The sequence below is a fragment of the Pongo pygmaeus genome, chromosome 20 (genome assembly GCF_028885625.2).
Source record: "Pongo pygmaeus isolate AG05252 chromosome 20, NHGRI_mPonPyg2-v2.0_pri, whole genome shotgun sequence".
Taxonomy (NCBI): domain Eukaryota; kingdom Metazoa; phylum Chordata; class Mammalia; order Primates; family Hominidae; genus Pongo; species Pongo pygmaeus.
Window position 1 is genome coordinate 33,862,859 of NC_072393.2, and position 25,640 is coordinate 33,888,498.

The 25,640-nt window shown below is 37.2% G+C and overlaps 1 pseudogene; it reads right to left on the reverse strand.

Moving 5' to 3' along the window:
* Positions 1-201: 201 nt before the first annotated feature.
* LOC129021049 (SHC SH2 domain-binding protein 1-like) overlaps positions 202-25,640 on the reverse strand; it is a 43,766-nt pseudogene continuing 18,327 nt past the window's right edge.

Below are 25,640 nucleotides of genomic sequence, written 5' to 3' on the forward strand. Positions count from 1 at the left end.
CTTGCATTCTCTTCCTTTCTTCCTCCTCTTTGAAGCACCAGATTAAAGTATAATTACACTAGAGAGTTACAAATGGGCTTATTACAAGAGAACTACATGTTTAAGAAAGCGAGGCTTTCAGATAAGAAATCTCCAAAATTTTCTGTTATATGTTTTTACAATCTTTCTTATAAAGAAGGAGTGTTTGATGTGCAACGCCTGCTAACAGAAATAAATCTACACTCAAGCCCAGTAGAATAATCAAATATAAAATACAGACATAAAGCAAACTACAACGGCAAGTGATTCTTGGGGCAGCATGTGCAAAATACAGTATTTTGCTATCTAATATCATTGTGATCAGAAAAGAAATGTGCCAAAACACTCATTCCACTTGAACTGGATCCCCATAATTCCAATAAACATCACTTGTGACATTAGGTTGTCATCAGCTTGCATGATCCCCAGTTCACTTAACCTTTTCTTCTTCATCTGGCCTTTTTGTGTAAAGGCAGAAACCAGTTCATTTACAATTTCCCTCAACTTGCTCAGAAAGGTCAGATCTTGCATAAAGCTCCATTTTAGCAGGTGCACATTGAATCAGCTCCTCTGGATCTACTCTTTCAGCTACATCTGCCTTTCTACTTGTCTGAATTTTAAGTGCTTTATTTTCTGGATAAACAAACTATGACAAAGTTCAGTATGCAAGCTAGCCCAACTAAAACATACATATTTCTACACAGTTTGTTAGAGCTTTCAAGTGTTTTCTGCCAAGTATTCCTACTGTCATCTAACTGGAGTTTACAAATTCCTTGCCATAAGAATCTCAATGAGTAGTTTTTTCCAATTCTGTGAAGAAAGTCATTGGTAGCTTGATGGGGATGGCATTGAATCTATAAATTACCTTGGGCAGTATGACCATTTTCACAATATTGATTCTTCCTATCCATGAGCATGGAATGTTCTTCCATTTGTTTGTATCCTCTTTTATTTCACTGAGCAGTGGTTTGTAGTCCTCCTTGAAGAGGTCCTTCACATCCCTTGTAAGTTGGATTCCTAGGTATTTTATTCTCTTTGAAGCAGTTGTGAATGGGAGTTCACTCATGATTTGGCTCTCTGTTTGTCTGTTATTGGTGTATAAGAATGCTTGTGATTTTTGCACATTGATTTTGTATCCTGAGACTTCGCTGAAGTTGTTTATCAGCTTAAGGAGATTTTGGGCTGAGACGATGAGGTTTTCTAAATATACAATCATGTCACATTTGCAAACAGGGACAATTTGACTTCCTCTTTTCCTAATTGAATACCCTTTATTTCTTTCTCCTGCCTGATGGCCCTGGCCAGAACTTCCAACACTATGTTGAACAGGAGTGGTGAAAGTTCATATGGAACCAAAAAAGAGTCTGCATTGCTAAGACAATCCTAAGCCAAAAGAACAAAGCTGGAGGCATCACACTACCTGACTTCAAACTATACTAAAGGGCTACAGTAACCAAAACAGCATGGTACTGGTACCAAAACAGAGATATAGACCAATGGAACAGAATAGAGCCCTCAGAAATAATACCACACATCTACAACCATCTGATGTTTGACAAACCTGACAAAAACAAGAAATAGGGAAAGGACTCCCTATTTAATAAATGGTGCTGGGAAAACTGGCTAGCCATATGGAGAAAGCTGAAACTGGATCCCTTCCTTACACCTTATACAAAAATTAATTTGAGATGGATTAAAGACTTAAATGTTAGACCTAAAACCATAAAAACCCCAGAAGAAAACCTAGGAAATACCATTCAGGACATAGGCATGGGCTAGGACTTCATGTCTAAAACACCAAAACCAATGGCAACAAAAGCCAAAATAGACAAATGGGATCTAATTAAACTAAAGAGCTTCTGCACAGCAAAAGAAACTACCATCCGAGCGAACAGGCAACCTACAGAATGGGAGAACATTTTTCCAATCTACTCATCTGACAAAGGGCTAATATCCAGAATCTACAAAGAACTCAAACAAATTTACAAGAAAAAAACAAACAACTCCATCAAAAAGTGAGCGAAGGATATGAACAGACACTTCTCAAAAGAAGACATTTATGCAGCCAACAGACACATGAAAAAATGCTCATCATCACTGGCCATCAGAGAAATGCAAATCAAAACCACAATGAGATACCATCTCACACCAGTTAGAATGGCGATCATTAAAAACTCAGGAAACAACAGGTGCTGGAGAGGATGTGGAGAAAGAGGAACACTTTTATACTGTTGGTGGGACTGTAAACTAGTTCAACCATTGTGGAAGTCAGTGTGGTGATTCCTCAAGGATCTAGAACTAGAAATACCATTTGACCCAGCCATCCCATTACTGGGTATATATCCAAAGGATTATAAATCATGCTGCTATGAAGACACATGCACACATATGTTTATTGTGGCACTATTCACCATAGCAAAGACTTGGAACCAACCCAAATGTCCATCAATGATAGACTGGATTAAGAAAATGTGGCACATATACACCATGGAATACTATACAGCCATAAAAAAGGATGAGTTCATGTCCTTTGTAGGGACATGGATGAAGCTGGAAACCATCATTCTCAGCAAACTATTGCAAGGACAAAAAACCAAACACCCCATGTTCTCACTCATAGGTGGGAAATGAACAATGAGAACACTTAGACACAGGAAGGGGAACATCACACACCGGGGCCTGTTGTGGGGTGGGGGGAGGGGGAGGGATAGGATTAGGAGATATACCTAATGTAAGTGAGGAGTTAATGGTTGCAGCACACCAACATGGCACATGCATACATATGTAACAAACCTGCACCTTGTGCACATGTACCCTAGAACTTAAAGTATAATAATAATAATAAAAAAAAGAAAAAAAAAGAATCTCAATGAGTGACTGTCTTGCTCTTTATGCCAAGGTTTCCTGATCTTCATACAGGATCACAAATTTTGAACTATTTGTCTACCCTTTTCATCCTAGAATCTTCCCCACTCAACAGATATTTATTGGATATTTACTATCTGTTAAGCATTGTGTTAGGAACTAGGATGCAGATTGGTAAGACAGTGCTACTTTCCTTTAACTCCTTTAACTCTCAATCTAGATGAGCCCCATGATCCCAGCCCCTGGTATTATTTTCATGACGATTAAATGGCAAAAGGAGTTTGCACTACAATTTGCAATGTAATTAAGGTTCCTAATCAGTTTTCTCCAGCTGGTTGCAAAAGAGGAAAAGAGGAAGTCAGAGAGATTCAAAGCATGAAAGGTTTGCCTTGAGGGAGGTTCTCTTCTGCCAAGATAGAGGGGACCATGCGGCAAGAATCTGAGAGCAGCCTCTAGAAGCTAAGTGCGAGCCCCAGCAAATAGCCAACAACAAAACAGAGACCTCAGTCCTACAACCTACAGAAATGAATTCTGTTGATGAATGACATGAATGTATTTGGAAGCAGGTTCTTCCAACTGAGCTTTTCTTTTCTTTTCTTTTTTTTTTTTTTTTTTTTGAGATGGAGTTTCATTCTTGTTGCCCAGGCTGGAATGCAATGGCATGATGTCGGCTCACTGCAACCTCTGCCTCCCGGGTTCAAGCGATTCTCTTGCCTCAGCCTCATGAGTAGCTGGGATTACAGGCATGTGCCACCACACCCGGCTAATTTTGTACTTTTAGTAAAGATGGGGTTTCTCCATGTTGGTCAGGCTGCTCTCAAACTCCTGACCTCAGGTGATCCGCCCGCCTCGGCCTCCCAAAGTGCTGGGATTACAGGCAAGAGCCACTGCATCCAGCCCCAACTGAGCTTTCAAACCAGAGCACTGTTTAGCTGACACCTTGACTTCACCCTTCAGACCTGTGAAGAAATAAAGAACTTGCTCTTCAGGAGTGGACCCTGAAGGATGACAAGGAGTACTCTTGAAACTGCTTTAAACTTTCCTTAACTCGGTCAATGCTTAATTCTTCTCTATGACTGAGATTTAGTAGACTGAGATCTATGTCATCACTTTGAAGTTCATAAATATCCAGTGAGTTAGCTCACCTTTGCTGCCAAGAAAGGCAGATGACAGGGAGGCACTTCCTTCTACCAATAAAAAAATGGAGGCAAACTCCACTATTGGCTCCGGTAAACACAGCCCTCAACCTGGCACATGGATTTCCCCACCTCCAACCTCAACAGATGCCAGCCGGAGCCACCACCGCTATCACACACCCATCCTCATTCTATACGTTTATAGAAAGCCAAGCACAGTAAGAAGGGAACTGCAGGACCACAGAAACCACAATGTCAAGGTTTTGAATGAACAGTTGAACTAGTTGACTTTGAAACTTCCTTTCTCCCTCAGATTCTATAATGTTATAGCTTTACCAAAACTTCTCTTTCTCCATGCCCAAACATATTCTGGCAATCTTTAAAAAAAAAAAAAAAGCAGGAAGACTGAGATCCTTAATCGGATTTTAATGCAGAAAAAAAAAGTAAATTATGTCTGATTTTTCTATCTAAAATTCCTAAATATCGCATACCTTCAGTTTCATCTTGGACACTTTCTTGGAGGTTAGAGAAAACTGTAGCTTTCACCAAGAAAACACCATAACCTTCATTTTATGATATTACTCACCAAGGATATTTTGGGAATGTCATAATGCTCATCTAAGAAGACCGGTGACACTGAAAACAAATGTTTCAAGGAACTGTCTTCACTGCCTGCTTAAAAAATCTTGCCTTTTTTCACACTATTCTAAAAATAAAGCAGAAAAGCTATGCTGATTCACATGCTGTAGCACAGTGTGATGCAACATTCCTCTGTCATTTCTGCAGATCTATAGGCAACAAAGTATTCTTGCAAAAGACTTTCAATCATTAGCTACTGATATTATTAGAATTTATACACTATTTAGGCCTTTCAAAGTCAGAAAACAATAGGACCCAACATGGGAATGTAATAAAGCATAATTTTTTAGGTGAAATCATTCCAACCTTTAGAAAGCAAGTGTCTCGGCCGATGCTCAGCTTAATGAGGAGCCCTTCCTTGCAACAGCAGGTCCATTCTCACTCAGGGAACCCGAACTTACTCCCAGGATGTATTTCTATGCCAGCACCCTGCAAGTTACAATTTGAGATAATAACAATCAGTTTCAAAAAGGCAGCAAGAATTTTATTACAATCACTTTTTACCCTTTTACACAGTGCAAATGTAAAGCACAAAGATAAAGTGTTTTACAGATAGGCTTTATTAGGTATTTTAAACCAACACTTCATTTGTTCCAGATTAGCAAGTCATTAGCATGTATCATTTTCAAACCACCCCCACCCCACCCCAACATACAGGCTGAGTGTCAACATTCAATTCCTGTTCCACTGTCTTTCATTCTACATAAATCGATTTTCAGATTCTGCCAAAAGTAGAAATTCTTTAACAATTTTGTTGAAAGATGCACTTAATCAAAATGACCATTCTCTCATTTACTCAATTAGTGAAGAACAGTATTTGAGTTTAGTGAAATATTATAATTTGAGACTAGAAACAAGGCCCTATATTTAAAAAATTTCAGTTATAAGATACCCCAATCCAACTTAAAAATCACTTCTATGAATTAAGCAATGGCCTTCACTGCTACACAGGTTAAAATTAACAACTAGTTCAAGTGTAATTTATATAGAGTAACCAGAAAGATTCAAACCTGGTCCGATTCTCTCACACTGTCTCCTCACACCACATGGCACCAACAAAAAAGAAACAGTAATAGGAATAATTTATTTCCTAATGTTATGCAAGGCACTTTAAAAAGCAAAATGAGTCACTCAAACCTCTATAGTTATTTAGGAAACCACTTAGGAAGAATTTAATACACAAAATCATAGGTGAAGAAAACCTGGTATAACTACTCATGACACATCTACTGCAGGTATGTTACTTTTCTAAGAGCAGTCATATACCATGAGAAAACATTTATTATTACTTTTCCCTTTGCATACGCCTGAACCATATATGTACACACTAACTTATCTCTTCTGTAGAGATGTTTTTAAAAATCTGCTAACTGGGACTTCAGCTAAAAAATTTTCAGCTCGGGGTTATGTGCAAAAAAGACACAGGAGTGATTATATTAAAAATGCATATACAAATAGTTAAATATCAAACTATCAGGAATCATATAAAATTTAAAAAGAATGGGAACAGCAGCTATCTGGCAAATGATATGATCATATTCAAACTTAGTTATAAAGATGAACAAATAATTTGGCAATTAAAAAGTAACTGCCACTTGTGAAACAATAGACATGTCTCTATTTTTTCTGCTAGGTATAACCAAAAACCATGGGCATTACATATAAAATAAACATAAGATAATTGAAAAATGGAGAGAAGGTGGCAGACCAGCAACAGACCTCAAGACCCAAGAAAGAACACCAACACAGTGGGAAGTTCCTAGGGTTTTCTTTTCACTTCATAATCCCCAGACTTGGAGCTTATGTAGCTGGCAATCCAGTACACAAACAGACAAAGACCAAAAAAGCCCCCAAAATACTGCTTTGTCTAGTCAACGGACTAGGCAACCTAGAAAGACAGAAAACAGACAATAATACCTCCATTCCAGCCAAACAGCACAAAATAAAAGAGCGACCCCATTCCCATCATACCAGCCAAGGTCGAGAGGAACCTGGACTTTTGCCCACTGAAGGCTGTAACCAGGTATCCCAGCACTTCCACTGGGGTGGAATCAGTGAAAACAAAACAGGGAGCCAGGACTTTCATCCCCACTAACTGGTTATAAGGCCCTCTCTGCAGCAGTATCAGTGAAGACTGAGGAGCCTGGGCTTGTACCCCCACCTAGCAGCAACAAATGCTTGCCCCCTCCCCACTGGGGTGGTGTCAGAGCAAGCCTAGTGGAGATTACAACTTTCACAACTGGCCAGTGGTAAGAAGACCAGCCCCATATACCACAGTGTCAGTGGAGACCAAATGGGAAGCTAGAATTCCCACTCTTACCCAGCAGCAACAAGGAGCTCCTCCACCCAGCTTGAGTATCAACAGAGGCTAAGGGGAAACTATGACTTCTACCTCAACAAGGTGATGGCCATCTACCCCCATCTTTTATCTTCCTGCAGGAATGTCAGAGAAGTTAGAGAAGATCGAGACTTTCATAATGTAATACAAAAAATGTCCAGGATTCAAATGAAAATTACTTGTCATACCAAGAACCAAGAAGGTGTCAAATTGAATAAGACAATCAACAGATGCCAAAACCAAGATGTCAGAGATGACAGAATTAGCTGACAATAATTTGAAAGCAGCTAGGATAAAAATGCTTCAACAAGCAATTATGAACATACTTCAAACAAACAAAAAATGAGTCTCAGCAAAGAAACAGAACATAGAAAGAACCCAATTAAAATTTTAATTTTTTATTTCAATGGCTTTAGGAGTATAATATAGTTTGGATATTTGTCCCCACCCAAATCTCATATTGAATTGTAATCGCCAATGCTGAGGGTAGGGTTTGGTGGGTGGTGTTTGAGTCATGGGGGCAAACCTCTCTTGGCTTGGTTCTGTCTTTTCAATAACAAGTGAGTTCTTGTGAGATGTGGTCATTTAAGAGTGTGCCCCCTCCTACCCGCTTTCACTTGCTCCTGCTTTTGCCATGTGAGGTACCTGCTCCCTCTTTGCCTTCCACCATGATTGTAAGCTCCCTGAGGCCTCCCTAGGAGCTAAACAAATGCCAGCATCACGCTTCCTCTAAAGCCTGCAGAACCATGAGCCAATTAAACCTCTTTTCTTTTTAAATTACCCAGTATCAGGCATTTCATTATAGCAATGCAAGAACAACCTAATACAGAAAACTGGTACCGAGGAGTGGGGCATTGCTTTAAAAACACCTGAAAATGTGGAGGCAGCTTTGGAACTGGGTAATAACAGAGGTTAGAAAAAGTGTGGAGGGCTCCGAAAAAGACAAGAAGATGAGAAAAAGTTTGGAATTTCTTAGAGACTGGTTAAATGGTTGTGACCAAAATGCTGATAGTGATATGGACAATGAAGCCCAGCCTCAGATGAACATGAGAAACTTACTCAAAACTGGAGAAAAGGTCATGTGTGTTATGCCTTGGCAAAGAGCTTGGCTGCATTCTATTCATGCCCTAGGGATCTGTGGAAGTTTGCACTACAGAGCAATGACTTAGAGTATCTGGCAGAAGAAATTGCTAAGCCGCAAAGCACTCAAAAAGTGGCCTGGCTGCTGCTTCTAACAATCTATGCCCAGATGCAAGAGCAAAGGAATGACTTTAACTTGGAGCTTTAAAGGGGGAGCAGAGCATAAAAGTTCAGAAAATTTGCAGCCTGGCCATGTGGCAGAGAAAGAAAAAGCTTTCTCGGGGAGAAGAATTCAAGCAGGCTGTGGAACAACTACTTGTTAGATACTTGTGTAACTAAAAGGGATACAAGTGCTAATATCCAAAACACTGGGAAAAAGGTCTTGAAGGCATTTCAGAGCTCTTCTCAGCAGCCCCTCCTATCACAAGCCCAAAGGCCTAGAAGGCAAGAATTGTTTGGGCGGCCAGGACAAGGTTCCCAAAGCCTGCACAACCTCAGGACAGTGCTCCCCACATTCTGGCTGCTCTGGCTCCAGCTGTGGCTCAAAGAGTTGCAGATACTGCTTGTGCCACCAATCCAGAGTGGGTAAGCCACCATAGCCTTTGGCAGCTTCCACATGGTGTTAAGCCTGTGAGTGCACACAGCGTAAGAGTGAATGAGGCTTGGTACTCTACATAGATTTCAGAGGACATACAGAAAAGCCTGGGTGTCCAGACAGAAGCCTGCTGTAGGGGAAGAGCCCTCGTGGAGAACCTCTACTAAGGCAGTGCCTTGAGGAAATGTGGGGATGGAACCCCTAGAGTCCCCACTGGAGCACTGCCTAGTGGAGCTGTGAGAAGCAGGTGGCCAAACTCCAGATCTGAGAATGGTAGATCCACCATCAGCTTGCACCCTGAGCCTGGAAAAACCACAGGCACTCAACAGCCAGCAAGAGCAGCTGCAGGAGCTGAACTCTGGAAAGGCACAGGGGAAGAGCTGCCCAACACCTCAGGAGCTCACCCCTTCCATCAGTGTAACCTGGGTGTGGGACACGGAGTCAATGGAGATTATTTTGGAGCTTTAAGATTTCATGACTTCCCTGCTGGGTTTTAAACCTGTATGAGGCCTGTAACCTCCTTCTTTTGGCTGGTTCCTCCCTTGTGGAATGGGAATGTTTACCCAATGCCATAGCTCCATTCTATCTTGGAAGTACATAACTTCCTTTTGACTTGCCTTGTTCAGATGAGACTCAGATGAGATTTTGAACCTTAAACTTTTGAATTAATGCTGGAATAAGTTAAGACTTTAGGGGACTATCAGGAAGGCATGATTGTATTTTGCAGTGTGAGAGAGACGTGAGATTTCGGAGGGTCCGGGGCAGAATGACATAGTTTGGATATACATTTTTCCCTGCCCAAATCTCATGTTGAATTGTAATCCCCAATGCTGAAGGTGGGGCCTGGTGGGAAGCTTTTGGATCGTGGGGGCAGTTCCCTCATGGCCTGATGCTGTCTTCATGATAGTGAGTGAGATCTTGTGAGATCTGGTCATTTAAAAGTATATGACACCTGCAGCCCCTCTATCTCTCTTGCTCCTGGTCCAGCCAGGAGTTGCAATGTGCCAGCTCCCCCTCTGCCTTCTGCCATAATAGTAAGCTTCCTGAGACCTCCCTAGAAGCAGATGCCACTATGCTTCCTATATAGCCTGCAGAACCATTAGCCAATTAAAGCCCTATTCCTATAAACTACCCAGTCTTTATAGCAGTGCAAGAACATCCTAATACAGAGTACACATGCTTTTTGGTTACAGGATGAATTATAGAGTGGTGGAGAGTCTGGGATTTTAGAATATCCATCACCCAAATAATACACATTGTACCCAACAGGCAGTTTTTCTTCCTTTACCCTCCTTCCAACCTTGCCTATTCTGAGCCTCCAATGTTGGTGATACCAGTCTGTAAGCCTCTGTACACCTAAAGTTTAGCTCCCACTTGTAAGTGACAACATGTAGTATTTGATTTTCCACTCCTGAGTTACTTCCTGTAGAATAATGGCCTCCAGTTTGACCTAAGTTGCTGCAAAAGACATTATTTATTTTTCATAGTTCATTATTTTCTGAGTAGTATTTCATGGTGTGTGTATACGTGTGTGTGTGTGTGTGTGTGTATATATATATAAAACACACAAACATAAAAATTTTAGAACTGAAAAATAATTAAAATAAATAGCTCAATGATAAGTTCAACAGCAGAATGAAAAGAACAGAGAAAAGAAACAGTGCATGGAAAGATAGAACGATAAAAATTACCCTATCTGAACAATAGAGAGAAATTAAACTGAAAAATAAACGTAAACAGAGCTTCAGGGACCTATTGGACTATAAGAAAAGATCCAATATTTGTGTCATTACAGACCTGGAAGGAGAGGAAAAAGAAGGTGAGGCTAAAAAGGTAATTGAGGAAATAATGACTAAAAGCTCCCACATTTGGTAAAACACAATAAGACCATAGAGTCAAGAAGCTGAGCAAACTCCACACAAGATAAACTCAAATAAATCCATGAAAAGATATATCATAATTAAATTACTGAAAGCTAATGGCAAAAACAAAAAAAAATATTGAAAGCATCAGTGAAAATTTTACACCTCAGCCATTGGAGAGAAATTGTGATTGACAGCATCAGAAACCATGGATGCCAGACAAAAGAGGCCCAGTATTATTTAAGGGTGGAAAGAAAAGAACTGTCAATCCAGAATCCTATACCCGATAAAGATATTCTTCAGGAATTAAGAAATCAAAACATTCTAAGAAGAGGAGAAACTAAGATAATTAGCAACCAGCAGATCTACTCTAATGGAATGGGTAAAGAAAGTTCTCTGAACAAAAGAGAAATAATAAAAGAGGGAATCTTGGAACATCAGAAAGGAAAAAGGGGCAAAAGCAAGCAAAAATACCAGTAAATAGGCTTTCCTTCTCCTCTTGAGTTTAAATTGTGTTTGAAATTTGAAATGAAAATATTAGTATCATCTAATGTGGTTCTAGATGTACATAAAGGAGATATTTAAGACGATTATAAAAAGAAGAAAAAGAAATTGCAGGGAGCCGAAGGCTCATGGGACGTGACCAACTCAGCATTCCACTGGAGGCTATATGATCAAATAACAAACTGTTTTTCATGAATGCAGGATGTGGGCAAACTCACGACTGCTCCTGCTGACAGAAGCTTTGCTGGAGGCAATCACTCCCTGGTGCTGAGGTTATCTACTGTGACATCTACAGCCTGTTGTTCAAGGACCGCATTCTTGCAAGCCTACTCTGGACCAGGCAGCTGACCCCCTTCTTACATCCCCCTTCTCACTATCTCTTTTGCCTAATAAATACGGAAGACTGTGTAAAGCTCAGGGCCCTTGTCCATTAGAGGCAAGGTGCCCCCTGACCCCTTCTTCCAAATATACTCTTTTGTCTCTTGTCTTTTATTCCCACATTCACCCAGCTTTGTTTGGTCCCCCTAGGTCCGTGCGGGTTACATAGTGGTGCCCCGATCAGCGACAGAATCGGGTGCTCCACAAGAGATGTAAAAAAAAAGCAGAGTTTCTCTACTTCACTTGAACTGGTGAATGAAGACACCAGTAAACTGTGAGGCTGTGTACATATATTACCTGAAGCAATCACTAAAAAAATAGCTATACAAAAAGATATATTCAGAAACAAATGAAACTATGAAAACTGCTCAGGTAATCCACAGGATGGCAGAAAAATGCAAATCAAGAAATAAAAAGCAGAACAAACAGAAAACAACAAATAAAATAGACTAATGACTAAACATCAATAATTAAATGTAAATGGTCTAAAGATATTAAAAGACACAGATTGGCAGAGTGGATTAAAAACAAAACTCAACTATATGCTGTCTACAACCAAATTTAAACAGAATAATATAGGCAAGTTGAAAGTAAAATAGTGGAAAAAGATATATCATGCAAACATTCATCAAGGGAAGGCAAGTGTGGTTATATTGATGTCAGATAAGGTAGACTTTGGAGCAAAAAAAATTACCAGAGACAGATAATAACATTATATAATGAGAAATATGTTTCACCAAAATGACAACATAGCAATCCTAAATGGGCATACAACAAATAACAGAACTGCAAGATACGTGAAGCAAAAACGGAACTGAAAAGACAAACATATCCATACTTGTGCTTAGAGATTTTAGCAACCCTATCTAAAAAATTGACAGAATTACTAAACAGAAAATCAGAAAGAATACAGAAAAACTCAATACCACCAACCAATTTGATCTAGTTGACATTTATAGAATGAAATACCCAACAACAGCAGAATACATATTCTTTTCATAGGGCCACTTTACACATAACAAGACAGACCACATCTTGGGCCATGAAACAAACCTCAACAAATTTCAAAGAGTTGAAATCATACATAGTGTTTTCTTACAACTATGGAATCAAACTAGGAATCAGCAAAAAGATAACAGTAAAACTCCCAATACTTAGAAACTAACACTTCTAAATTCTGCATGGGTCAAAGAATGAAAATACAAAATATAAAAATTTGTGGAACACAGCTAAAGTAATGCCAAGAGGGAAGTTTGTTAACATTAAGTGTGCACATTAGAAAAGAGGAAAAGTCTCAGATCAATAACCTATGCTTTCATGTGGAAAACAGAAAAAGCAAAACAAACCCAAAACAAGCAGAAGGAATGAAATCATAAAAACAACAAAAACCAAGGAAATTGAAAACAGAACAATTTTTAAACATCAATGAAACAGGGTTGGTTCTTAGAACAAATGAACTACCAGTATAGATTACGAAACAGAGATTATCACTACAGACCCTGCCGACATCAAAAGAATAAGCAAATACTACAAAAAATTCGATATATGTAAATTTGACAACTTAGAAGAAATGGTCCAATACTGCTAAAAGCAAAAACTACCAAAATTTACTCTATATAAAATAGGTCATTTGAATAGCTCTTTACCTATTAAGAAAATTGAATTCATAATTTTAAAAATTCCAAAAGATGAATCTCCTGGCCCAGATGGTTTCATTGGAGAAATCTATTAAACATTTAAAGAATTAACAGTAATTCTACAAAATCTCTTCTAGAAAATAAAAGAGAAAAAAAAAACCTCAGAGTTCATTTTATGAAGCTAATATTAGTGAAACCCAGACCAGACAAAGACAGGAGTACAAAAAAACAAAACTGCAGACGAATATTCTTTATGAATATAGATGCAAAATTTCCTCACAAAACATTAGCAAGTACAATTCCGCAAAATATAAAAAGATTATACACTATGGCAAAGTGGTATTTATGCCATTGAGGCAAGGCTGGTTTAAAATTTGAAAGTCAACCAGTATAACCCATCATTATTTTTTTTTTCTAATAATAAAAATCAAGTGATCATCTCAGGAAATGCAGAAAAATATTTGATAAAGAACTTGATAAAGAATATCCATTAAAAAAACTTGATAAAGAATATTCATTAAAAACCTAGTTAACCTCATTCTTAATGATGAAATATTGAATACACTCCCCATAACGTGAAAAATAAAGTTAAGATATCTACTCTTATTCAAAATAGTGCTAGAAGTTCTAGCCAGGGCAATAAGGCAAGAAATTAAAAAAAAAAAAAAAAAAAAAGAAAAAGCATACTAATCAGAAAAAAAAAAACACAACTTTTGATACTTACAGATAACATGATTGTCTACATAGAAAATCCCAAGGAATCTACAAAAACACTTTTATAACTAATAGGTAACATTCAGCAAGGTCACAAAATATAAAATGAACATACAGAAATCAATTATATTTCTATATACTAGCAATAAACATATGAACATTCAACTTAAAAATATAGTATGACAATCTAATAATAACAAGCAATGGAGAAAAAACTCCCTATTCAATAAGTGGTGCTGGGATAACTGGCTAGCCATATGCAGAAGATTGAAACTGAACCCCTTCCTTTCACCATATTAAAAAATCAACTGAAAATGGATTAAAGACTTAAAAGTAAGATCCAAAAGTATAAAAACCCTAGAAGAAAAACTAAAGAGCTACTGCAGAGTATCAGCAGAGTAAACAACCTACAGAATGAGAGTAAATATTTGTAAGCTATGCATCTGACAAAAGTCTTAATGGCTAGAATCTATAAGAAAAAAAAACAGGCAAAAAACAAACAAACCCATTTAAAAATGGGCAACGGACATAAACACACACTTCTGAAAAGAAGATATACACACGGCCAACAAGCATATGAAAAAATGCTCAATATCAGTAATCATTAGAGAAATGCAAATAAAAGCCACAATGAGATACCATCTCACAGCAGTCAGAATGGTCATAATTAAAGTAAAAAAATAGCAGATGTTGGTGAAGTTACAGAAAAGGGCATGCTTAAACACTCTTGGTGGTACTGTAAATTAATTCAGTCATTATGGAAAGCAGTTTCAAGATTTTTCAGTGAACTTAAAACGCAACTACCAACAATCTTATTATTAAAACACAACAATCTTATTACTGGATATATACCCAAAGGAATATAAATCATTCTACCAAAAACACACACAAACTCGTATGTTCATTGCAGCACTAGTCACAATAGCAAAGACATGGAAACAACCTAGATGCCCATCAAGGGTGGACTGGATAAAGAAAATGTGGTAAATATATACCGTGGAATACTAGGCAGACATTAAAAAATCATGTCCCTTGAAGCAACATGGATGCAAATGGAGGTCATTATCCTAAGCAAATTTACACTGAAACAGAAAACCAAATACTGCATGTTCTCACTTATAGATGGGAGCTAAGTACTCAGTACACATGGATACAAAGACGAGAACAACAGACAACAGAACCTACTTTAGCGGGGAGAGTGGGAGGTGAATAAAGGTCAAAAAACTACCTATTGGGTACTATGCTCACTACTTGAACGGCTAAATCATTTGCACATCAAACCCCAGTGACATACAATTTACCCATGTAATGAACCTGCGCATGTACCTCATGAATCTAAAATAAAAGTTGAAAAAAAAAAACAAAACACAAACAACAATTGTATGCTGAAGACTACATAACGTTGATGAAAGAAATCAAAGATCTAAATAAACAGAGAAATATGTTCACAGATTGGAAGACTCAACATAATAAAGATGTCAATTCTTCCCAATTATATACGAGTTTATTAAAATTCCTTTCAAAATTTCAGCATGATTTCTTGTGGATATAAAATTATTCTAAAATTTATATTGAAAGGCAAAGAACTTGGGTAGCTGAAACAATTTTCATAGAGACCAAGTGGGAGAAATCACTCTATTTGATTTCAAGACGTAAATACAGCTACAGGTATTAGTGAAGAAATAGGACACTGATCAGTGAAACAGAACAGAGAACACAGAAATAGACCTATACAAATATGCCCAAACAATATTTGAAAAAAATGTAAAACCAATTTATTGGAGGAAGGACAGTCTTTTCAAGAAATGGTAAAGGAGCAACTGGACATCCAAAGGCAAAAAAATGAACCTTGACCTAAACCTCACATCTTACAGCAAAATTAACTAAGAACTGGATTACAACTTTATATAAAATGTAAAACTATAAAAATTTTAGAAAAATATAGGAGAAAATACTTGGAAATCTACAGCTAGGCAAAAATTTCTTAAACTTAACACTGAAATGCTCAGTCCATAAAAGGAAAAATTGATGAACTGGACTTCATCAAAAATAAAAACTTTGCTCTGTAAAAGCCCATATAAAGAAGACAAACAGACTAGCTACAGCGCAGCAGAAAGTATCCGCAAACCACATACCTGACAAAGGACTAGTATCTAGAATATATATATAGAACTCTCAAAACTACAGTAAAAAAGGACAAACAATCCAATTAGAAAATAGGCAAAAGTCACAAATAGACATCTCACTAAAGAGGATAGAAGAATGGCAAATAAGCCTATGAAAAAATGTTCAACATCGTTAACCACTACGGAAATAATTAAAACCACAGTTAGACAGTACTACACACCTACCATAATAGCTAAAACAAAAAATAGTGAAAACACCAAATGCTTTCAGGATATGAAGAAACTGCATCACTCAAACATTGCTAGTGGGAATCGAAAATTGTACAACCACTCTGGAGAACAGTCTGGCAGTTTCCTTAAAAAACTAAACATGCAACTGCCATAGGACCTACAATTGTATTCCTGGGCATTTACCCCTAAGAAATAAAAAGTATATTCTCAGCAAAATCTGTACACAAATGCTTATAGCAGCTTTAGTGACAATAGGCAAAAACTGAAAATAATCTAGATGTCCTCCAATGGGTGAATAAACAAACTATAGAACCACCACACATTGGACTACTACCCAACAATAAAAAGGAACAAATTACTGGTACATACAGCAACCGGGATGAGGCTCCAGAGAATTGTGTTAAGTGAAAAATGCCAATCCCACAAGGTCATATCCCAAAAGGAATGTGATTTCATTTTTAAAACGTTTCTGAAATGATGAAATAATAGAAATGGAAAACGGATTAAGGTTTGCCAACAGTTAAGGAAGAGACCGATGGGAGAGGAAAGTAAGTGAGTGTGGCTATAAAAGGGCAACCAGAGGAATCACTGTGGTGATGGACGTGCTCCTCAGCCTAACTGAATGTCAGCATTCTGGCTGTGCTACGATACTGTGGTTTCATAAGATGTCACCACTGGACCAAACTGGTAAAGAGTGTACATACAGGATCTCTCTGTGTTATCTCTTACAACAGTAGTGAATCTATAATTACCTCAAAATAAAAAGTAATTAAAAGCAACTGAGCTTTGACTGTTACAAAATTGTTTACAAAGTTATAATTTTAAGAGTCTAAAATTCTCTGTAAGTTACAGTAAATTGTGAGATTTATTATTTTTCTTACTAATCTATGTTTTGAAAATGTTACATAAGAACCTTGTACAATTGGGCTTGCATGACTTAGCAGATATAAATGTCTGAAATTCTTTGAAGAAAGAGAATAGGAGTCTGCACTTACATCTTGGTCTCATATTTTATATATTTATTTACAGCTTAAACTCAAACTATTTCCCAAAAAGAGCTCATCATATCTTGTCACCGTGTAAGTCCAAATTCTTCCTTAAAAATTCTACTGATGTGCGTGCTGTGCCTCATGCTACTTCATGTGGCAGCACAATTTTCTGATGGAGTCTCCTTATGGTGAGTGCCTGTGATGAAAACATACAGCTGACTGCTTTAAGAAGTAATGTACCTTTTCCAGTATCAGGGACAGCCTGGAGCTGACACTAGATATAGTCTAAATATTTAATAGCTTCCACTTAAACTTGAATTTGAAATTCATAAAATACAAAACAATGACCACTTTGAGTTATTTTCTAAAATCTAAAAGCAACATTCTTAAAAAAGAATGACTTGACCTCAGAAATGCAAAAGCACTTTTCATTACCACAAAAGAATATCAGAGAGCAACTTTGCTCAGTATCTTGGGGAAAAAAGATCTTATTCAAGAAAGAAGACACAGATCTTAGGAAACAAATACTACTGCAATGTGAAGATAGCTAGTTTCAGTCTAGTGCTAAATTGAAAACAATGAATACAGACCACCACGTTGGAAAGTATCAAAAGAAAAAGATGACTGCACCAAGAAGAAATTAATATTAAACTAACACATTTTCAAGAATAGGCTGAACTATTTTTCACTTCAGGGTAAGATTCCTAAGTTGTCATGCTGCGTACATAAATAAATAATCAGCCTTCCATGTACAGGCATACCTTGGAGATACTGCAGTGTAGTTTCCAGACCACTGCAATAAAGCAAATATTGCAATAGAATGAGTCACACCAATTTTTTGGTTTCTTAATGCACATAAAAATTATTTTTAAGAGAGAACAAGGCAGGAGGATCACTTAAGCCCAGGAGTTTGAGACCAGCCTGGCTACATAGTGAGACCCTATCTCTAGAAAGAAATAAAAATATTAGCCTGGTGTGGTGGTACATGCCTGTAGTCTCAGCCACTCAAAAGGCTGAGGCAGAAGGATCACTTGACCCCAGGAGATTGAGGCTGTAGTGAGCTAGGACTGTACCACTGCTCTCCAGCCTGGTTGACAGAGCGAGACCCTGTCTCTCAAAAAAAAAAAAAAAAAAAAAAAGTTATGTTTATATAATATTGCAGTCTAAGTGTACAAAAGCACTATGTTTTAAAAAAAAAAAAGTACAAACCTTAATTTAAAAATACTTTATTTTGCTAAAACATACTAAGGATCATCTGACCTTCAGAAAATCATAATCTTTTTTGCTGGTGGAGGGTCTTGCCTCAATGTTGACGGCTGCTGACTTATCAGGATAGTGGTTGCTGAAGGTTGGGGTGGCTGTGGCAATTTCTTAAAATAAGACAAACAGTTTGCCACATTGACCCCTCCTTTCGTAAAAGATTTCTCAGTAGCATGTAATACAATGTTATGACAGCATTTTACTTATAGAAGAATGTTTTTCAAAATATGAGTTGATCATCGTAAAGCCCTCCTCTGCTTTATCAACTACCTTGATGTACTATTCTAAATCCTTTGTTGTCATTTCAACAATATTCATTCTCTTTACCAGGAGTAGATTACATCTCAAAAAATCATCTTCTTTGCTCCTCCGTAAGAAGCAACTCCTCACCTGTTCAAGTTTTGTCATAAGATTGTAGCAACTCAGTCCCATCACCAGGCTCCACTTCTAATTCTGGTTCTCTTACTATTTCCACTCATCTGCAGTTACTTCCTCCACTGACGTCTTGACCCTCAAAGAGTTTGGGAGTGTTGGAATCAACTTCTCCCAAACTCATGTTAATGTTGACATTCTGACCTCCTCTCATGAGTCTTGAATATTCTTAATGACATCTAAGTGGTGAATCCTTCCCAGAAGGTTTTCAATTGACTTTGCCCAGATCCATCAGAGAAATCACTATCAATTGAAGCTATAGTTTATGAAGTCTATTTCTTAACTATTAAGACTTGAAAGTCGAAATTACTCCTTGATTCATGGGCTGCAGAATGGATGTTGTGTTAGCATGAAAAGAACATTAATCTCCTTGTACATTTCCGTCAGAGCTCTCAGGTGACCAGGTGCATTGTTCGGTAAGCAATAATATTTTGGAACGATTTTTTTTTTTTTTTTCTGAGCACTGCGTCTCAACAGTGGGCTTGAAATATTCAGCAAACAATGCAATAAACGGATTTGCTACCACCCAGGCTTTGTTGTTCCATTTCTAGAGCACAGGCAGAATAGACACAGCATAATTCTTAAGGGCCCTAAGATTTTCAGAATTGTAAATGACCACTGATTCAACTTAAAGTCACCAATAAGAGAGTTGGCCTGTCTTTTGAAGCTTTGAAGCCAACTAATGACTTTTCTCTAGTTATGAAAAGTCCTAGATGCATCTTCTTCCAATAGAAGGCCATTTCATCTACAATGAAAATCTGCTGTTTAGTGTAGCCACCTTCATCAGTGATTTCAGCTAGCTCTTCTGGATAGCTTTCCGCAGCTTCTACAATAGAAACTACTGCTTCACCTTGCACTTTCATGTTACAGAGATGGCTTCTTGCCTTAAACCTCATGAACCAACCTCTGCTAGCCAACTTTTTGTTCTGTAGCTCCCTTGACTCTCTCAGCCTTCATAGAATTAAAAAGAGTTAGGACCTTACTGTGTAGGCTTATGCTTAAGGGAATGTTGTAGTTGATTTAATCTTCTATCCTGACAACTAAAACTTTCTCCATATTAGTAATAAGGCTGTTTTGCTTTCTTATTCATGTGTTTGGCTTTTGATGTGCCTTTCTCACTAGGCTTAATCATTTCTAGACTTTGTTTAATGTGAGGGACATGCAACTCTTCCTTTCACTTGAACACACAGATGCCACTGTAGGGTTATTAATTCGTCTCCTTTCTATATTGCTTTGTCTCAGAATAGAGAAGCCCAAGAAGAGGGAGAGAGAAGGGAGCATGGCTGATTGTTGCAACAGTCAGAACACACACACCACTTACTAAGTTCACCATTTTCTATGGTGATGCAGTTCACGTCACCCCAAAACAATTACAGTGCTAATATCAAAGACTACCGGTCACAGATTAGCATAACAAATATAATAATAATAAAAATGTTTGAAATATTGTGAGAATTACCAAAATGTCACACAAAGGCATAAAGTGAGCACCAGTTATTGGAAAAATGAGGCCAAGTAGACTTACTCAAAGCAGGGTTACCACAAACCTTCAATGTATAAAACATTCAATATCTGCGAAGCACTATACAACAAGGTATTCCTGTACTCAACAGCGGCATTTCATTAAATTCTATCTTCCATAGAAAGTAAAGTTTTCCTTCAAAGCCTAGAATGAGTAAATATACCAAACAGTCAGACACTTATTTAAGATTCCTTTTACAACACCATGCTGAACAAATCTTATGCCTGAGATGTTAATATCCTCATTCATGCAGTCCACAGAAGTGTCACCTTTTTCCCTCTTTTCTATCACAATATCAATTGGTAGACCATATCCTAAGGAAGAGAACAGAAACATTTAAGGTGGGTGAGGGGAAATGTCCAAACACAAAAATGTAGAACACATTCTCTAGTGCAAGGGGTTTCAAATGATAATGAGACTAGTCAACCCAGATGCATTTAAATAAAGTCGATCTCCCCACATATCCTATTTAAACCAGGGCATCACATTTTTAACAATAACAACTTCCCAATGTGTCCCCATATTAGCAAGACTACTCTATCAGCCATCTCAGACCAGCCCAGCACAAAATTCACATACAAAGCTTCCATGAAAGTTAAAAAATAATCCTAAGGACCTACAGCTGGGTCAAAGGGCTTTAAAGCATTCAGCTCTCTTAAGCTTTTTTCTAACTGCATGGGTGCTATAGAAGGAATCTTAAGTATCTGAGATTCTATGATTCTAATATAAATTACATTTGAATAAACCTAAGCAGTTCTCAAGATTACCTAATTTTATATTCTCGAAGAATGACTTAAAATCTGACAAACTGACTTAAGACAGTTTAGCTACAGGAAAAAACAGTCTATCTCATTAATCAACAAAAACCATTAGATCTCTATAAATCTTAATCAAATCAGTAATACAGGCCAAGCCTCGGAGTGGGCTTACAAAAACCTGCAATATCAGAAAACTAAAGAACTCGCTTGACTTTCATTACAAAACAGAAGACAAACACATAGACAAAGCTGTAAGAAAGACAGACCTCATTGTAATAAGTCCTTGAGTACATGAAAGCAGTAACTGCAGTAAACAGTCAAAGCCACTGAACTTACCCATACTTGAAGGGGTACAGACAAGCCTTTGGGGGCACTGGAGAAGGCAGGACGACTCCATACACTAGAATGCTACCGGGGTGGACTAGAAATGACTGAACAGCGAGTAATTGTGTTTCTGATTCTGTATGTGTCTGCCTGTACTTTGAATATTTTCTACAATAACCATTTTTTTACCATTAGAAAAATTAAAAATAGAAAAAGAATTGCATATTGAAGAAAAAACAGATTTTTCCACAAATTATGTATTCTTACCAATTTAAAACATAAAGCCATTACCTAAAGTGAACAGATTTTCTAAAGAAAGAGAAGCCCAACCATAAGTACTATTAATACCCTGCACATAATAGGTACTCAATATATCTCTAGTTTTGTTAGCTATAGATTACTATCAGATAAGCTTTAATTTACTTATAAGCAAGTGCTCCATATATTCACACCAGAGATACCATTTGATTCCTCAATTCTCAGAAATGTCCTCTGTTAGCAAATTTACAGTCATTTTTACACTCAACTATCAGAATTCGATAGGTTATTTATAACACTCTGGCAATTACATTGTAATTTCCTCACCAATCTAAGAAGAACTCTTATCTACTATACAATTTATAATATCAATGTTATTTTTACTCTGCCAAAAAATAAAGTGTTTTTATTGCAGTGATTTATCCTGCAGATGTGTTACTTATACATACACATCTATTATAAATCAAGTATTGGAGAGGAGAAAGAACAAAATTAACAAACATAAAACAAAAAAGGGAGTGAGATAATGTACAAGTGAAGAGCAGGAAATTAAACTCCCAGCCTTGCTTCCATTAAGAAGTTCTGACAAGATAAAGATCAAGAACACAGCTTAGGCAGTTAGTGAACAGCTGCACAAGTCCCAAAATGATATATGATTTTTTTGCATTACAAGCTTCATTGCTAACTTGTAGCAGTTTTGGTAAATAGCTGAACAGGTACAACTAAATTTGACACATTATGGAAATATACAGGACCAAGATGAACAATTGTAAAGTAACCTAAACTTAGGAATTACTCCAAATGAACAAAAAGATTATAATTGGAAAATTTATTTTAATAGATATTAAAGATATCTATTAAAGCAGATAATAGTTATCTATTAACTATTATATATTTATTTTAATACTAATCTTTCAACATTAATGTTTTCAAAAGTATACTGTGTCAAGACACAAAGTGTAGCATTTGTGACACTGAGCAAACTTTTAGAGAATTAAGGTAATTTTTGATACCAATTTCAAGTAAAACACCCTTCACCATACCTCTCACAAAAATAGGCTAAATTTAAAACAAAAAACAAACAGCCACGCACTAAGATATCACAATATCTATGAGATAAGAGCAAGCAACAAACCAAAAAATACTGAAATTAAAAAAAAATTGTTGGGAATTTTTTAATTCTAGAAATTTGACATCCTTTCCATAAATCACCTACAATCTGTAAAGTTTGCTTCTTCCTCATGGTCTTTTTTCTATATAGGCCTGTAAGTATCTTCCCAACATATACACTGCTACAAAGAACCACAAGTCCACTTACTCAAAAACTGGGTCAACTCCTTTTAAGCTTCCAATGCCTTTAATGTTTCAAGGCAATTCAATAATTCATTTGAAATCAAATAGGTTGAAATCACATTCTTGGAGCTCTGACAAGAACAGTCATTTATTGTTTACTTAATCATGTCATACTTGAGAGTTTGGTTGTGTCTTCCATACCCACCTTCCAACTCAATGGAGTCAACACTGCACTCCATTATGCCATGTACCACAAAATGGCCAGGACAAACGATAACAGTGTCACCTTCATAGCAGGCATTTATAACAGATAATGGATCACTACAGAACTAGAAAACAACAACATATTTGCAAATATACACTCTCATATGGTTTGGATCTGTGTCCCCACCCAAGTCTCATGTTCAATTGTAATCCCCAATGTTGGATGTGGGGCCTAGTGGGAGGTGACTGGGTCATGGGGACAGTTTCTAATAGTTTAGTACCATCCCCCTAGTGCTGTCTCATGATAGAGTTCTCACGAGATCTGGTTGTTTAAAAGTATGTAGCACCTACTCTCGTTCTCTCTCTTCCTCCTGCTCCAGCCATTTAAGCCATGCCTGCTTCCCCTTCACCTTCCGCCATGACTGTAAGTTTCCTGAGGCCTCCCGTGCCATGTGTCCTTATAACCTGCAGAACTGTGAGCCAATTAAACCTCTTTTCTTTATAAATTACCCAGTTTTAGGTATTTATAGGCAGTGCACAAAGTGATAAATATACACCCCCACAAAGCAACTCGAGTATTATTCCAAGTGCTTTCATGTGTCACTCTGAAAATGGAGCCAACACTGCACACTGAAGCATCTCCTTTGGTAGTGGACTGAACCTAATGCACACCTGGTAAATGGCTACTGCTGATGAAAGGCAGGGTTCTCACTACTTCCTATTTAACAGAAAACCATCTCTGGGAAGCTCCGTGTAGAATTCATGAAAACATATGGTGAATCAGAAGGAAAAAAGCCACTTGCAGCAAGAAACTCTCCTTTTACCTGTATTTCTATCTCTTCCCCCAAGGCACCTGGCAAGGCCTGTCTGTGAGTAGGGTCCACAGCAGACCAGTCATCATGGTGGAGGAGATCTCATGGGTGGAAATCTGACCACTGGATGGACACCCTTTGCTTAGATGTTAGAATTCTGATAACCAAACACATACCATGAAGAAACCAAACAGACCTATCAGTTCTCAGTAAGATAGCGAGGAAGAAAAGATGCTAACTAGCTAAGAATTACGAAGGCACACATACCTCAACAAAGGATTCTCCATGAGTTTTAGCTTTTGCTTCACCTGTTCAATCTCTGAATACAATTTTAACCCTTCAATCATGGAGATATTTTCCTGCTCAGAGCTACAATTTGAGAAACTGCTTCTCAGATTAAAAAATTTGCTGTAACTCTCCTCACATTGAGACAACAGATTGTGGTAGTCATGTCCTGAAGGAACTCAGTTTTCAAGAATGTCATAATGCCTGAGAGTTTAAAAGCAAACTGAAATCCATTGCCTTTCAGACACATTTTTTCTCATTAAGAAAGCCCATGGAGTCCTCAAAGACCCACTAAGAAAAGTGCTTTATAACTCAGGTACATGTTAAGTCTCTCTGAATAGTACTCTAAGTGGTAGCTGTTGAAAGTTTGAAACACCACTTCATTAAAGTCAATAATTTTTCTTCTTTCGAGGAATTGTTTTTTCTTAGATCCAAACATTTGTGCTTTAGAATTACCTAAAGTTCATACTGTACAATTTGTAATCATTATTTAATAAAAAGTTATTTTCTTCTCATATATTAGATTCAAAATCTTAACAAGGAGTGGGTGGCAAGGGCCAACTGGGGAGTAGGGGTATAGAGGGAAGTAAATTGTTTCACAATGGTTAAGACTGCCATGTTTTTCAGAGATCTGAATGTGATTTAAAAATGTTTTAAAAGATTACCATATTTATAGGATCAAAAATTAGAAATGACTCAAATTGTCTAGTCCTTCCTTACATTTAAAGCACTATATAGGCACAAAATTATGTTGAATATTCCCAGAGAAAGATCAGGGGATTTCAAAAAAATAAACCTTTGAGATTCTGAGGGGAAAAAAATGCTGTCATTATTAGAGAATGATTAATACAAAATAACCTTGTACTGGACAACCTTACTGGCACTTGAAATTTATTCATTTACATAAATTCTCAAACATAATGACAGAACAAAAAGTATGTCTCAATGTAATAAAATAATTTATAAATGTACAGTCAATAGATATTAAACTAATGGGTTTAACAATAAAATAAAATATTGCCATTACCTGTAGTTTTAAAATAATTGCTTTTTCAGTTAAATGTATATCAACTAGCTGTGCCTTAGGTTAGAGCTTCTCAATTCTGATGAATATTAGAATCACTTAGTATCTTTCAAAAATACAGATGCTCAGGCCAACATCCAGAGCAATAAAAACTGGTCTCTGAAAGTGGAGAGGCATTTTTTAAAGTTCCCTAGGGATGTAATGTGTAGCCAAGGTTGAGAACTACTGTCTTAGATTATTATTTTTTTAACTTAGTCATGCTCTTAAGAAGATGGGGGGGGGGGGGGCGGAAAGCAGAACAAAATCCTAATTCATATCAAATTATGGTGAACACTCAATATTTAAAATGAACAGAT